A 17426-nucleotide genomic window follows, 5' to 3' on the forward strand; every position below is an offset into this window, starting at 1 on the left:
TCGGTCGCCAAGGAGGGAGTAGAGGTATCTCATACTTGTGGGTTAAGGTGGGGGGATACAAGAGGAGGACTCAAAGGAGGCTTTAGATTGGGAAGAAGGGTGGCAATGAGATATAGCTGTAGTCCAGGAATAGTCAGGGAAGCAGATAATTTAGTTAAAGTGTCTCAGCCTAATAAGGGAACTGGGCAGGTGGGGATAACTAAAAAGGAGTGCTTAAAAGAGTATTGTCTAAGTTGGCACCAGATTTGGGGAGTTTTAAGAGGTTTAGAAGCCTGGCCATCAATACCCACAACAGTTATGGAGGCAAGGGAAACAGGCCCTTGAAAAGAAAGTAATGTGGAGTGGGTAGCCTCCATACTGATTAAGAAGGGGACGGGCTTGCCTTCCACTGTGAGAGTTACCCGAAGCTCGGCGTCGGTGATGGTCTAGGGGGCTTCCGAGGCGATCGGGCAGTGTCAGTCTTCAGCCGCTAAACCGAGAAGATCTGGGAAGGAGTCAGTCAGAGAGCCTTGGGCCAGAGTTCCAGGGGCTCTGGGAGTGGCTGCCAGGTGAGTTGAACAGTCCAATTTTCAGTGGGGTCTCACACAGATGGGACACGGCTTAGGAGGAATCCCGGGCTGCGGGCATTCCTTGGCCCAGTGGCCAGATTTCTGTCACATGTAGCAAGCTCCTGTGGGAGGAGGTTCTGGAGGAATGCCTGGCCGCTGTGGTTCAGGCGTTTGGAAGTTCTTGTGTGCTGGAGATGTGGCTGGGGTTTGTCTCACAGTGGAGGCAAGGAATTGCAACTTTTTTCTATTATTGTACACCTTGAAGGCGAGGTTAATTAAATCCTGTTGTGGGGTTTGAGGGCCGGAATTTAATTTTTGGAGTTTTATTTAATGTCGGGAGCAGATTGGGTAATAAAATGTATTTTGAGAATAAGACGGCCTTTTGACTTTTTAGGGTCTAGGGCTGTAATGTGTCTCAGGGTTGCTGCCAAACAAGTCATGAACTGGGCTGGATTTTTATATTTGATGAAAAAGAGCCTAAACGCTATCTGATTTGGGATAAAGAAAAAGGAGCATTAACCTTGACCATGCCTTTAGCTCCAGCCACCTTTTTAAGAGTCAATTGCTGGGCAGGAGGGGGAGGGCTAGTCACGGAACGAAACTGTAAGCCGGACCAGGTGTGAGGAGCGGAGGTGATAAAAAGATTATAGGGTGGAGGAGCAAAGGCTGAGGAAGAATTGGGACCTAGCTCGGCCTGGCGAGGAGCAGCCTGGAGAGGAAAGGAGAGGTCAGATGGGTCTGTAGAAAAGGAAGATTAGAAAGGCTCAGCAACGCTTGGGGTTGGTACTGAGGGGACAGACAGGAGGGAAAGAAGGAAGATTTGGGATGAGTTGCACTGGGCACAGAGACTAGGAAGGGACTGATGTGTAAAAGAATGCCTGGACGTCAGGCACCTCAGACCGTTTGCCTATTTTACGACAAGAATTATTTAGATCTTGCAGGATGGAAAAATTCAAAGTGCCATTTTTTGGCTATTTGGAACGACTGTCGAATTTGTACTGGGGTCAAGTGACATTGCAGAAGAAAATAAGGCATTTAGGTTTTAGGTCAGGTGTGAATGGAAGAGGTTTTAAGTTTTTGAGAACACAGGCCAAGGGAGTAGAAGAAGGAATGGAGGGTGAAAGATTGCCCATAGTGAGGGAAGCAAGCCTAGAGAAAAGAGAGAGTAGAGAAATGGAGGGAAGGGGTTCAGGGGTTCTTACCTTCCAGAAAAGTGGGAAAAGGGGTTGGGGTGCAGAGATAAGAGGTTGGGGTGTGGAAATAAGGGATGGGGCGCAGAAATAAGGGGTCGGGACACGGAAATAAGGGGTCGGGACATGGAAATAAGGGGTCGGGGCACGGAAATAAGGGGTCGGGGCATGGAAATAAGGGATTGGGGCGCTGAGATAAGAGGTCGGGGCATGGAAATAAGGGATTGGGGCGCAGAGATACGAGGTTGGGGTACTTGCCCCTCCTGTAGAAAAGTGGGACTTGCCGCTAAGAGTGAAGGAGAAGGGGTTGAGGGGGACTTGCCGCTAAGGGTGAAGGAGAAGGGGTTGAGGGGGACTTGCCGCTAAGGGTGAAGGAGAAGGGGTTGAGTGGTACTTGCCCTTCCCCTAGAAAAGCAGAGAAGGTGTAGAGACAAGGAGAGAAGGGGTTGGGGTACTTGCCCCTTCCCTAGAAAAGAGGGACTTGCTGCTAAGGGTGAAGGACAAAGGCAGGCGTCCCTGCGTGGTCTGACACCTTTGAAACATGGGTGAATAATCAGAGAGGTGTCCGTGAAATGATTAAACACCAAGGGAAGGCTGCCTTCCCAGTCCGTGACCGGCGCCGGAGTTTTGGGTCCACAGATAAAACGTGTCTTCTTTGTCTCTACCAGAAAATGAAAGGAATTGAAATTAAGAGAAGGGAGAGATTGAAGAGTGGAAAGGAGAAAGTAGTGGAGGGACAGTGAGAGAGGTTGGAGAAGAGAGTAAGAAGAGGCCGCTTACCTGATTTAAAATTGGTGAGATCTTCCTTGGGCTGGTCGGTCTGAGGACCTGAGGTTGTAGATGGATCTTTCTCAGGGAGCAAAGAACAGGAGGACAGGGGATTGATCTCCCAAGGGAGGTCCCCCGATCCGAGTCACGGTACTAAATTTCATGCACGTCCGTGTGAAGAGACCACCAAACAGGCTTTGTGTGAGCAACATGGCTGTTTATTTCACCTGGGTGCAGGCGGGCTGAGTCCGAAAAGAGAGTCAGCGAAGGGAGATAAGGGTGGGTCCATTTTATAGGATTTGGGTAGGTAAAGGAAAATTACAGTCAAAGGGGGTTTGTTCTCTGGCGGGCAGGAGTGGGGGTCGCAAGGTGCTCAGTGGGGGTGCTTTTTGAGCCAGGATGAGCCAGGAAAAGGACTTTCACAAGGTAATGTCATCACTTAAGGCAAGGACCAGCCATTTACACTTTTTTTTTGTGGTGGAATGTCATCAGTTAAGGTGGGGCAAAGCATATTCACTTCTTTTGTGATTCTCCAGTTACTTCAGGCCATCTGGGCGTATACGTGCAAGTCACAGGGGATGCGATGGCTTGGCTTGGGCTCAGAGGCCTGACATACATCAAATTTATTTTTGAAGCCTAGTGAACTGAAGCCTCATGTTGTTTCATTTCCTGGGGAGTGCTATCCTGTGCATTGAATACACAGCATTGTTTCTTTTGTGTTTGATGCAATCACTTTGGTAAAGATACAGCTGCCATCCCAATATGTATTTGTTTACTGAATTCATAGAATGAACAATCAGATGTAAAGTGCTTTATTGATTATCTTTTCCTATTCTCATGGCTTTGTCTGTTGCTTTTATTTAATGTGTTGTTCCTTGCAATGTTTGAAGAGATTGGAGTGAGATTTGAAAATACTATTTTTATGTCTCTGGTTCTCTGTGTGAGAGTTTTCTTATTGATGGTTAAAAAGTGTGACATTTACTTAGCTTGCAGTTTTAAAGGTTAGTCCTTATAGATTTCCTAATCCATGAAATGAGGAAAGTTATTCCGGATTTCTTATAATTTAAGGCCCACATAAATAGCTGTCGATTATGTAATATACCCCAATTCTTTGTACACAGAGATGAAATTGGATTTGTCAGTATGTACTGTCTCTAGGTATTTTGGGAGCTTTTCTATAAAGATTTAGATACTGATGATACAGCTGGACTTAGGTAGACAAATAGAATTTGGGGCTTTTGTTTCTTTGTTTTTCCATTGTCAAAATTCAAACACAGAAGTTAACATAAGAAAGAAGCTTTCTCTTAAGAGAACACAGGCTCCTTTCAAAACTCTGTAGAAAACAGCTTTTTAAAAAAGGGGTATGGGAAACAAAAATTTTGTTGGTGGTGGAGAAGGACAAAAGACACTTCTAGATTCTGAGCAGATAGTGCTATGGAAAGCTGAGTTCCCAACCAATCTGGAATCTTGGAAATGGGCAGGGATGGATGGAGGGGAGGCCTGGTTTCTATGAGTGTGGGAAACTGACATCATTGGCTTGAGACTGTTTTCTTTTTTTCCCTCCTTTCCTGGCCTAAGGATGTGTTGCAAGCCTGAAAGAATGCAGGGTTTCTATATAAGTTTTGTACTATTTGCACCAAAGAGAACATGATTTTATTTTCCAGATGGAGAGATGAGCAAATCTAAGAATATATGTTCTAAAAATTCTTAGCATTTTATGGTATAGAAACTAGAGCACCAATGTACTCAAGAGTATTTTAAAACTCATGAGCCTTATTTCTTTGCTTTCAGTTATATACCAATATGAATCATAATCCTCCCTAAACATCAGAATCACTTGGGAAGCTTCACACCCTGATCCCCAACCTGGACCAATTAAATCAGAATCTCTCTACGGTGCACTCAGACATCAGTAGGCTTCAAATGAACCAGGTGATTCTAGTATATCAGCAGAATTAACAATAATTAAATAATACAATACAGAGAATGGCACATCTGTTATTATTTTGTCCTAATTGAGACAGCATATAGTCAGTACTCATGAAGCCTATTTACGCATTTTTTCACCATATGTGTAAGAGACAAGAATGTACTTAGAAATTTATATTTCAGAAAGTTTACGTGGAGCATTAAAACGTTTTTTAATTTAATGCAGTATTAAGAAGTAATTCCTGAGCTAGAGATCCATTTAAGATTAGTTTAGAGTGGGAAATATATGACTTCCATGCATTACTTTAACACTTAAAGTTTGTGTGATTCACTGGCTCAATGTCCATTGTAAAAAAAAAGGAGAGTACATTTCTACAATAAATTGTTCAAAAGAGCAAAGTTTTAATTGTTTGCATTCAAAGAATATTGCTTAGGTATCAGTAATATGCTTAGGTATGAGTAATTCTAAAGTGATTATGTATATATAATGTTATGTTAATTATATGAAAATTATTCATTTATAGCTTTTATTCAGATTTTCTGATGGTGCAGTTAAGCTAAACTATCCCATAAAATATCCCAACATTGCCAGAAACGTTATATTCTTCATGATCTCCCTCAAGTTTTTTCTATATATCATGTTGACAAATTTTAGTAAACATATATATCAGTATTTTCCACATGTGCTTTTAAAAAAGTTTATCTGTTCATCTTTTAAGTTTTTATTCTAAGGAAATAGAAGTCAATTTTCAGTGTTAAGGAAAATGATATTCTTCAATATCAAATATCCAAATGATATTTTCTGTTCATTATGTTTTTTCTTTATAATCAGCTTATATTTTCCACACTAGCTTCAACAAAATTTAAATTTTTATTCTTGTGTTTTTGTGGTCTTTAGCTAAGACAATAAAAATCATTTTCTGACATTCAGGATATAAGTTAATGACAACATTATAATCATTATGATCACTATGTATATTTGAATGTACATTTAATATGAAAGATAGTAATTGTAAACAATTCACAGTGCTCTTCTCTGACTCTAGTAATTATTGGTAGAAATCAATATTGTCAGTTAATAACCTTGAACTGGAGCCTGGTACAAGATGATGTGGATAGAAAAAAAATTGTAACACATGAGAGCCTAAAAAATATGAAGTATTCTAACAGCAAAAAGCTTGGTATATCACTGGTTGCTTATGGCATAACAGAAACCTTTGAAAAAACATATTTACTCAAAAATTCACATTGTATCTTTCATCATTGTGCTTTAACAGTCATATAACAAAGTTCGGAGACATGTAATCTAATTAAATGGGTACAAAAATGGCTTCCAATGGCCTTACAAATGATCCCAGTAAATAATAACAAGAGAAAGAGACCATTTTCATATTAATGAAGATGACAATTTTATTCTTTTGTGCTCAGAGAGCTACTTGAAAGAAGGGTTTCTTTGGTTTAACTCTGTATTACCTTTAGATTAAAATGGACTTCACGATTTTACCTTTGATAGTTGCTAAGCAAGTCATCACCGGGCCTCCTGATGTAATGACATGTAGATATTCTTACCTCTTGATTTTTGTCAGTTCCTAAAGAAGAAACTAGCAGTTTGACTTTGGGGACATATTTTCACTCCGTAGTTGAAATTCATGTTAATATTGAAGACCTTTTGCTTTTTCTGGCCAGGTTGTTTATTGGCTCAGTGGATAGAAATAGCACTTGCTGATATGCTCCTTCAGCCTGTTTCTTCATTTAACAAAACAGCAAACACACAAGGAATTTTTTTAAGTTGTTCAACTGCCATATCACACCACTATACCTGATCTTTGAAAAGAGACATTTTGGGTTTTCAAGGATCTCCATTCAGAGAAGAATTCTGTGGTTCAAAAGAGAGGGGTCTGAGAAAAAGTAACATTTACTAAGCAACCATTTTATGCAATGCTGAGTATTTTACATATGCTACTTGAATTCTCATAACAACTCTTGTCAAATAAAAATTGCATAGGACAGTTAAACAGACAAGAAAGATTTTATTCAAATTGTTTCAAGAGAAGTTAAGATTATTAGTTCAATAAGGAGAAAGATTGAACTCAACTTCTTGGAGAAAAAAGGCAGGCTGTTTTTGCCACTGCTCTAAGCTATTGTGGGAAGGAGGTTGGTCAATGTGATTAGGTCATCTGTGTTTGCTAATTACCACTTATCAAAGTTAAGCTCTTACCCTCTGATAGACACTGGGATACAGGGACATTATACATAGGGACACTACCTTTTTTGATGATTACATTTCAAAGGAATGGTTCCCAGATTGAGAAGATCTTCCTAGGTTGTAAAACTGGAAAGAGGCTGGGAGAAAATTTACATCTCAAAGGAGCAAGGGAAATCTACAATTGAAGGGTTTCTAAACTAAATGCTCTAAGAAAAGGGATGTCAGAGGCTTGCAGTCTTATTTAACATTTAGAAGGGCTTAGGGGACTATGAAGGCCATCTTGTTCACCATTAAAGTTACTTACTAAGAGCCTGAGGCTTGGAGGTGTTACTTTTGCTTGCTCTAGTCTCCCAGCTATTACATGATGGAGTAGAGAGGTGATCATAATTCTGTTATGTTCCATAGCTTGTGATTTTACCAATACACTTCAGGCTTACAAAAGTCCTCCATGGGAGGAGAATGCTGGCCCATATAGGAGGGATTGTCAGAGAATGGGTCCCAAAGCTCTTCTAGATACTTTTGGAAAAACAAACTTCTCTCTAAAGAAGTTCTGTTCATTTAAAACTATTGTAAGCTACATGTTCTATGGCTTTCAACAACTGGAATATTTCACCGACTTAAAAACAGATGACATTTTAAGGCAGGAAGAGCCATATAATCTGCCTGACTGTTATGTTCCGTATTTTTAATAACGGCTTCTTACAGATAGCACGTGAGTCTCTAGGATATTTATGACATAGCTCTAGGAAATTTCCGTTTACCCTCTTTAAATGAAAATTTGGGTCTGCACTACTCAAGAGTTAAGACACTATTTTTGATAGGGGAAGAAGAAAAGAACAAGTAAAGACAATTATTTCAATTGTTAGTAAAGATAATTTCTTTTATTAAAACCTTAAGGGAAACACAGTATGAAAAATTTGCCAGGGGCTCTTAAGGGGCAATTCTCTTGCATGTGGGAATGAGGCTTGTCAGCTGGGAAAACATCCTGGGGTCAGATCCAGGTGGTGGGCTATAAACCAATGGCCTGGTGAGACAGAAGTCTTCATCTCAATTAGTTACTGTTTGGTTTTTAGCTTCTAAGAATGAAAAAAAAAAGTATAATTTTCTCTGTACAGGATCAGTGTACATGAAAAGATAAATATTTTCATTGTAATAATTTGTCTTGATTTTTAATGTAACAAATGATAACCATCTAATTTGTCAGTATTTCTGATGACAGTGAAAATGCCATTCTCATCCCAGTTAAATCTCCTAAATTTAGTAGCCTTCAGGGTTGTACATTTGCCTTGGGAATTCCCAGTCATGTATTTACTATAAAGTAGTCAGTGTTGTTCATTACTCCTTGCTCTTTACCTTAGGTTACATGAAAGACAAAAAGTTCCTCTTTGTGGTAATGAATTTATAAAAAACTTTAAAAGTTAAATCAAATGTTCTAGTTATGGCTAGCAGTTATTTATCTCAACTTTTCAATAGAGTGGTGATCAGTTGCTTTTATCCTCTTTTTATAATAGCAGTAATGAGCTCCTGGTTGAATTTTAATTGTCAGAAAATGATTTCCTTAGGTTATCTTGCATGAAATTCTCTCAAAACATCTTTACTTGAATATGTGAATGTTCCAGTAAACCTCAGACAGGAAAAGCTAAAAATGTTATTAATGTTGAGGAAATAAAAAGGAAAGTGTAAAGGAGACACTTGTAATTTTATGAAGTAAGTGTACAAAGCGATTATCAAATTCTGTAAACATTAAAGAAAGATATTTGTGGATTAAGCATTTCAGTTTCAGAACCCAATCCTACCAAAGGAGACCAGAATTAAACTAAGTTTACATGCACAACTTAAATTTTTTTAAGAGTTTATGGAAATAGCAGAGTAAAAGGAGGTTCATGAGCATTATCAAACGCATTTAGTTTAAATTAGCACTTGGTTATAGTGGAATCCCTGGGCCATTCTTAATTGATCATCTACAGATGTTGCAAAAACTTGCAGGAAGTCTTTGCGGGAAATAATTTTATTGTTTGTTCAAAATATCTTCTGAATTTATCTTTACTCTTTACTCTTTGGTACATTTTTTTTTTTTTTTTTTTTTTTGAGACAGAGTCTCGCTCTGTGGTCCAGGCTGGAGTGCAGTGGCGCAATCTCGGCTCACTGCAAGCTCCACCTCCTGGGTTCATGCCATTCTCCTTCCTCAGCCTCCTGAGTAGCTGGGACTACAGGCGCCCGCCACCACGCCCAGCTAATTTTTTGTATTTTTAGTAGAGATGGGGTTTCACCATGTTAGCCAGGATGGTCTCTATCTCCTGACCTCGTGATCTGCCCGCCTGGGCCTCCCAAAGTGCTAGGATTACAGGTGTGAGCCACCGCACCCGGCTGCAATTAAGCTTCTTAATTTTATTTTGTGTTGTTATTTTTTAAAAACAATTATATGGATACACATTAGTTGTTCATATTTATGGGGTACATGTGACATTTTGATACAAGCTTACAATATGAGATGATCAAATCTAGGTAATTGTGATGCTCATCATCTCAAATATTTATCATTTCTTTATGTTGTGACCATTCTAGATCTTCTAGTTTTTTTAAATATACAATGAATTATTGTTAACTATAGTCTCCTCTTAGTCTACCAAACACTAGATCTTATTCTTTTTATCTAGCTATATTTTTGTACCTGTTAACCAAACCCTCTTCCTCCCTACTCTTTATTACCCTTCCCAGCCTCTGGTAACCACCATTTTACTCTCTACCTTCACAGAATCAGGTTTTTTTCAGCTCACATATGAGTGAGAACATGGGATAGTTGTCTTTCTATGCGTGATTTATTTCACTTGACATAATAATCTCCAGTTTCACCCATGTTGCTGTAAATGACAGGATTTCATTTTTTACTGCTCAATAATATTCCATTGTATTTAAATATCACATTTTCTTTATCAATTTATCCATGATGGGCACTTAGGTTGATTCCATATCTTGGATATTGTGAACTGCAATAAACAGGAGCATAGATATGTCTTCAATATATTGATTTCCTATCTTTTGGATATATAACCACCAGTGAGATTGCTGGATCATGTGGTAGTTCTATTTTTAGTTTTTTGAGGCTTCTCTATACTATTTTTCATGGTGGCTGTACTAATTTACATTCCTACCAACAGTGTATGAGCTTTCCCCTTTTTCCGTATCCTTGCCAGCATTTGTTATTTTCTGTCTTTTTGATAAAAGCCATTTTGACTTGGATGAAATGATATATTTTTATCATGTGAATTTCCCTGATGACCTTGCATTTCTCTGATGATTAGTGATGTTTAGCATCATAGCTCCAGTGGTACAATTGGCTGGTGCACAGTACATACAAGGCTTTTTTAAAAATTTATCATTTTAGTGGGAGGAAAGGGGAGGATCTCAAAGTTGTTGTTGGTTACTGAAAATCTCATAGGCTCTAGGTACTCTTCCCAAAGTATCCAGTGGAAAAAACATAGTCATTATGGGGGTATGTGACCAGCAGGAAAGTTTATAGACCTTCTAAAAGGATTAAAATTAGAAATATTTTTAAAAATTTTAGCCAGCTTATCTGAACTACCACATGCATGGTAGCTCACTGATCTCACTCCAAGTTACACTCTAGTGTGTTAGTATTACAGATGTCTCTATAGAACTTACTGCTGCTGTGTTAGTTTTCTATTGCTGCTGTAACAAGTATGACAAGATTAGTGGCTCAAAAAGACACAAATGTATTATTATTTTTTTTTAAATTCAATCCCACAGTGATTGTTAAAAATTGCCAAAGTCGAATATCAGACTTCAAGTCATCATGGTGAGATATTGAGAAAAGTTTTCAGTTAGCAAGAATCATACCTTGGATAAACCTCAGTGGGTGTAATACTGCCTCTTTGTGAAGTTTGTATTATCTTATAATTCTTATATCCAGAAGTCTAAAATGGGTTTCACTGGACTAAAATCAAAGAGTTGGTAGGGCTCTGGTCCTTTGTGGAGAATCCACTCTTTTTTTTTTCCCCCTCAGCTTCTAATGGCAGCCTGCATTCCTTGGCCCGTGGTCCGTTGCTCCATTTTCAAAGCCAGCAAAAGACTGGTTAAGTCTTTCTCACATTGCATCACTCTGACTCTGGGTCTTCTGCCTTCCTCTTCAACATTTAAAATTCTCTTGTTATATTGGTCTCACTGGATAATGCAGAAAATTTTTTTCCCATCTCAAGGTTAGTAGATTAGCAACTTTTATTTCATCTGCAATTTTAATTCCCCTTTGCCATATAACAGCATATTCATGGAGTATGGGGATTAGAATGTGGGCATCTCTGGAGAGCCATCATTGTGCCTAACACAACTACAATTATTTAACTTATAATTTACTTGATTTTTTCTGTTTTCTCCCACCAGAATATAGACTCAGTGTAGAGTAGTAATCATGTCTGTCTCTTTCATTTTCTGGCGATTAACTATTGGTTGGATGAAGACTGAATAAAGGAATGAAAACAATATGAGGTATCTAATGTGATGTTTGCCATGATTTTAGCTTGCCAAATTAATACTACTACCCCAAGCTGATTAAGTTAAGAACTGTTTGAGATTTACCCAAACATTCAGCAGAAGGATGTTAATCAGTATGTCACTTTATTACTCATAAAACTTAGATATGCGATCTGGGCCATATAGTCCTATAGATTCATCTCTCTTGGATTGGACACACTTGGCCACCAAGTCTGAAGCTGCCTGAAGCTGTGCCGTACAAAGTCCTGCTTTTATATAGAGGCAAGCCTTGTAGTGCATAAGAGTTAGTCCGTGAGATAGTCTATGATCTGCAAAGCAGAGGGGGCTAAGCCAAGAATGACCTTCTTTTCTTCCAAATTCACCAATCAGATAACTTACACTTCTCTTTACAGGGAGGGGTACGGGATTCACAGAGAGAGGCCAGGAATATGTCTCTATGGAGCCTCTCCCATGGACATTTGAAGTGAGAGAAAAGGCAATTTCCTCTCCCATTTCCACACCCAGAAAATTCTGTGTCTAAGTTATTATGTTAGCCTTAATTTGACCACCTGTGTGTCATATTTTTCCTCTTATTGACAAGTTTCTGACTGTATGTTGTTAGTGCTCTGTATATCACTAATGACTGCGCTAAATTCAGACTTTTTTATCATATAAGTTTGAGGTATACAACATGATGTTTTGGTATACGTATACATAGTGAAATGCTTACTACGTGTAAGCAATTTTACATATCCATCACCTTCTATAGTTACCTCCTTTGTGCGTGGTAAGAGAACTTAAAATCTACTCTTTAGCAAATTTTCAATATATAATACACAATACACAATATGCAATAATACAATACTATTAACTATGGTTTTCCTATTGTACATTAGATCTCTAGACTTATTTATTCTGCATAAATGCAAGCTTGTACCCTTTGACCTACATCTATACATTTCTTTCCCACTGTTGTACTGTTTCTATGTATTTGACTTTTTCTCTTCTTTCTTTCATTTTATTTTTTAGATTCCACATATGAGTAAGACTATGCACAGCAAAGGAAGTAATCAACAAAATGAAGGGGAACCTTACAGATTGGGAAAAATATATGTGAACTATATACCTGATAAGGGTGTATAAATATATGTTTAATATTCAAAATATATAACAAACACAATTCAATAGTAAAAGAAAAAAATCCAATTTTAAAATGGGAAAAGGATCTGAATTAACATTTTTCCAAAGAAGACATACAAATGAAAAACAGATATATGAAAAGGTGCTCAACATCACTAATCATCACTAATAATTAGGGAAATATAAATCAAAACCACAATGAGTTATCATTTATACTTGTTAGCTAGCTGTTATCAAAAAGTCAATTGATAATAAGTGTTGGCAAGAGTGTTGAGAAAAGGGAACCTTTGCACACTGTTGATAGGAATGTAAATTGGTATAGCCATTATTGGAGACAATATCGAGGTTTCTAAAAAAGTTAAAAATAGAACGGCCATATGACCTAGCATATACGTATATGACCAAAGGAAATAAAATGAGTAACTTGAAGAGATATCTGCACTCCTGTCTTCACTGCACCATTATTCACAATAGCCAAAATGTGAAAACAACCTGGGCTCATGGACAGATAATGGATAAAATAATTGTGAGGCACAACACAAACACACACATACACACGCACAGATATTATTTAACCTTAAAAAAGAAGAAAATACTGCCATTTGTGACAACATGGATGAACTTGGAGGACATAATTCTAAGTAAAATAAGCCAGACATAGAAATAAAAATACTGCATAATTTCACTTACGTGTAAAATCTATTTTCAGACTCTTGTAACCTAGATACATGAATGTAGCATAGTATATCTATAATCCGTACATATTCAAGGCTCTTAACTTTCCTTTCATGGGCTAGGAAAAGAACATCCTGACTAATCCAGACAAGTTTTCAGGTACACAGAAGAATTATTTTTTCTTAATAAGAAATAGTAAATATAAAGTGATAACATTGTTTTCTTGATCTTTATAGTTCTCCATTTTAAAAAATAGTAAAATCCATATTATATGTGGGAAATAGAAATTGAAAATCAGAAAATTTGTGAAGTTTTAATTTTAAAACTTGTGTGATTAAACCATTCATATTGTGGACAAAGAATCTGAGTCCGAAAGGCAGTAAGTAGCTTGCCCAAGTTTCCATAGCTCCACAGTGACCCAGAGCTAGAACCAGGGTCTTTCCCTCAGTAGTTTTCCCTCCTTTTCTGTTTGTTTCATAGTACATCTTTTTATATGATAATTTTAAGATTAATAATTGCTAAGATTAATAGTATATGACTACTATAACAATTTGAGCATTTAAATATGTAATAGTACAATTAATAAATAAGAACATATTTAGAGTGCCATGAAAGCATGTGAATGCACTTTAACTTTCATAAGCAATCTTTTTCCAAGTGGTTCTCCTGTATCAAAAACCAGATTTATATTTGAAAACTGTTCCCTGTTCAAAGTTTTGATACATTTCTGAGACCCATGAAAATTCCTAGTGTTCCTAGATTTATATACTTGATATTTTATAATCAGAAAACAATTATAAGGAAAAATTCTGTAATGTAATGTCTTTTTTTTTTAGGAAAACAATTTCTTCTTTGTGCTTGATATATTTATAATATGATATTAAATCACAATATTAAGTTCACTAAAAGAAATAGCCAAAATGGCAAGTGTGATTGTTATAGTTGATAATTAATATTGAGCAATTTATTAGAATATTTATTAAAATCAAATATAATAGAACATAACGTAAAATGTATAATCTGAACTAATTTAATATTCTGATAAGGTATTGTGATCAAAATCACCTTTTGCCAACATTGACTTGGAGTGGGAGGTATAGAAATTTATTGGTTGCCTGTGTATGACTCCTGTAAGTGACAACTCTGTTTAAATTTTGAACTCTGAAATGCAAATCAAAACCACAATGAGATACCATCTTGCACCAGTCAGAATGGTGATTATTAAAGAGTCAAGAACAATAGATGCTGGTGAGGTTGTGGAGAAATAGGGACATTTTTACACTGTTGGTGAGAATATTAATTAGTTCAACCATTGTAGAAGACAGTATGGTGATTCCTCAAGGATCTAGAACCAAAAAATGCTATTTGATCCAGCAATTCCATTACTGCATATATACCCAAAGGAATATAAATCATTCTACTATAAAGACACATGCACACATATGTTTACTGCAGCACTATTTACAATAGGAAAGACATGGAACCAACTCAAATGCCCATCAATGATAGACTGGATAAAGAAAACGTGGCACATATACACCACGGAATACTATCCAGCATAAAAAGGAATAAGATCATGTACTTTGCAGGGACATAGATGAAACTGGAAGCCATCATCCTTAGCAAACTAACACAGGAACAGAAAACCAAACACTACATGTTCTCACTCATAAGTGGGAGTTGAAAAATGAGAACACATGGACACAGTGAGGAGAACAACACACACCAGGGCCTGTTGGTGGTGGGGGTTGAGGGGAGGGAACTTAGAGGACAGGTCAATAGGTGCAGCAAACCGCCATGGCACACGTATATCTATGTAACAAACCTGCACATTCTGCACATGTATCCCAGAACTTAAAAAAAAAAAAGTCGTAGCCATAGCCAAGGTCATCTAGATTTTCTCTTTTGTTATCATCTCCTCTGTTAGGAGTCTATAGTTTTCTGTTTTACACTTAGATCTGTGTTCTATAAAACTTTATTTACAGACAGTATAAAAAATAAATTTTGAACTCTGAATGCTGAGTCTAAAATTAATTATTGGACTTTATTATGAGTGGCACAAAGCACTGTGGAAAAGTCCATGGAAGCTTTTATGATTTCAGTGCTTCACGTTTATAGCCCTTACTACTCAATGAAAACTATATAAACACACACATTCTATTTATGGCTTAACTGGGTATTAAGTAAGCTATAATTGAATGCTTCACAGGTGCATTCAAAAGTCAAACTTGAATGAAAATATTTTTAATGATAATTCTTCATATGTATTACTATGATCTCTATTGAGGACTATTGTGTGTTAACAAACTCCTTATCAATGCTATCTGCAATTTCACTTCTGAATTTCATTTTGTAATTCAAATACCAAATTATTTTGCCCTATAATAGCCTGATTATCATGTTAAAACAAAGCAAGTAAAAGCAGTGGTGGGATGTATGAAAATCAAAATAAATTAAACTGGTATTTTTTCTTTTGTTATTTTTTATGTTTGAACATCTCAGGAGATACACTATATTTGGAAGTTTGTTGCTGTTCTCCTTCCCAACATCATCTCAGATGAAGAGTAAATAGAAATAATACAGGGAGACATTTATCAAGGCTTGCTGCTTTGCTCACATAGGCCTTCTCTCTATAGAGTAGACGTTGAAGTGCCACTCCCCTTTTGCTCGCTGTGCACTAGAAAAATCTCTCTCCTTCATGGAATTCTGAACATCAAACTAGGGTTTAGGCTTTAGCAGTGGCGAGGATTAGTTCAGCCTCCAATATGTCTCATCTGCATTCATATCACAAATCTAAACAGCAGCAACAACAACAACAAATCAGGAGAGCTTAGAAAAAAGCATCTCCAGAAATTCTCCAACATGAGGAAATGTTCTCACTAAATCATTTTCTCCCACATCTTTGCTACAGTTACTCAACATATATTTATTGGGGTGTTTCTTTGTCAAACCCTTTTCCAAATCTGCCACCCTCCTTAACTTTATGACCAGCAGAGATCTGTCTTCCTGCCTATGTGACTGATTTTCTCAGGTAGCAGCTCTGATTTCCTCTTGTTCTTCGAATCAAGTGAATTCCACCTCTTTTGTTTTTAACTCTTCTCATTTTGCCAAGGAAATATACATGTATTTCCACTATCTACTCCATAAACCAGCATCAGATATTTGTGGAGCATTAGCACTTTATCACCCTTTTACATGTTTTTCTTCTTTCCTACCCCAGCTGTTTCAGCAACTGTATCACCAGCCCTAGCCCTTTAAAGACAAAATTGCGTTTTAATCTGCCTGGTACCACCAGTGGCTGGCATAGTTCCTGAAATGGATGCAAGGCTTAACACATGGTCCTTGGGGCTGGGCATGGTGGCTCACGCCTGTATTTCCAGAACTTTGGGAGGCTGAGTTGGCAGATCACCTGAGGTCAGGAGTTCGAGACCAGCCTGGCCAACATGGAGAAACCCCATCTCTTCTAAAAATACAAAAATCTGGGTGTGGTGGCGGGCGCCTATAATCCCAGCTACTCAGGAGGCTAAAGCAGGAGAATCGCTCAAGTCTGGGAGGCGGAGATTACAGTGAGCTGAGATTGCATCACTGCACTCCAACCTGGGCAACAGACCAAGACTCCATCTCAAAAAATCAAAACAAAATAAAACAAAAATCATGGTCCTTGGATGAATGAGTAGAATGCAGGAGTGAGTGAATGAATCAATATTCCTTAGCATTTAGTCTATACCAGGCAATGTGCTGGTACAGGTGAGGAAGATGGACGTGGCCCATATACTCAGTGAATTTACAATCTAACAATTTTTTGTGACCTTGTCACCCATAGTTTGACAGGTATTTTGATGTTAAGTTGTTTTATTATAATGCTGTGATGAACATATTACTAAAAAATGTTTTTCTACACTAATAATTTGGAATACATTTTCAGTTATAGATTAATGGATGAAAAAGTACAAACACTTTAAGGTTTAACTATTTACTAGCTCCTCCACTTTTCATGTATTAATAAAATAAGGATTTCTAACTTATTTTAATAAAAGTTATTAAAATAACTTTTATTAAAATCCTTATTAATAAAATAAGGATTTCTAACTTATTTAGTGGCAGATTCTTGTATATGTCTTTAGCCAGAGGAAAAAAATAATTCTGAAAGGAAATTTTATAGTTGCATATATTTTAGTTCTGATCTAGTCATTGTTTCTGATTTTTTCTAGTTATCCTTGATTATTTATTTTTGAAACCGTCTAAAGAAACTCATGAATAACCTGATGAAAATGATGATTTGATTAATAATCTCATGCAGAAGATATTTGCATAGAAATCACAAAGCTACTTCTTACACCCGTGTATTTTCAATTTTCTACTTATCCACTGGCTGAAAACAAAATGGCAATGCTGTCTGTCACATATGCAGTCCTTTTCTTCTTGCCTGGTAATAATCTAGAAAGATGATGGCATTTGACTTAAAAGGAAAAAGGCCCGATC

At 37.2% G+C, this 17426-nt stretch overlaps 1 protein-coding gene and 1 non-coding gene across 2 annotated transcripts in view; one reads left to right on the top strand and one right to left on the bottom strand.

Annotated features, from left to right (window-relative positions):
* PRR16 (proline rich 16) overlaps positions 1-17426 on the top strand; it is a 326938-nt gene that overhangs the window by 235790 nt on the left and 73722 nt on the right. The window lies entirely within an intron of this gene.
* Positions 10404-10544, bottom strand: LOC112440025 (U4 spliceosomal RNA). The gene has a single exon (XR_003028229.3). It is a non-coding gene; the product is annotated as a U4 spliceosomal RNA (small nuclear RNA).

Source organism: Pan paniscus, chromosome 4 (assembly GCF_029289425.2).
Source record: "Pan paniscus chromosome 4, NHGRI_mPanPan1-v2.0_pri, whole genome shotgun sequence".
Classification (NCBI taxonomy): domain Eukaryota; kingdom Metazoa; phylum Chordata; class Mammalia; order Primates; family Hominidae; genus Pan; species Pan paniscus.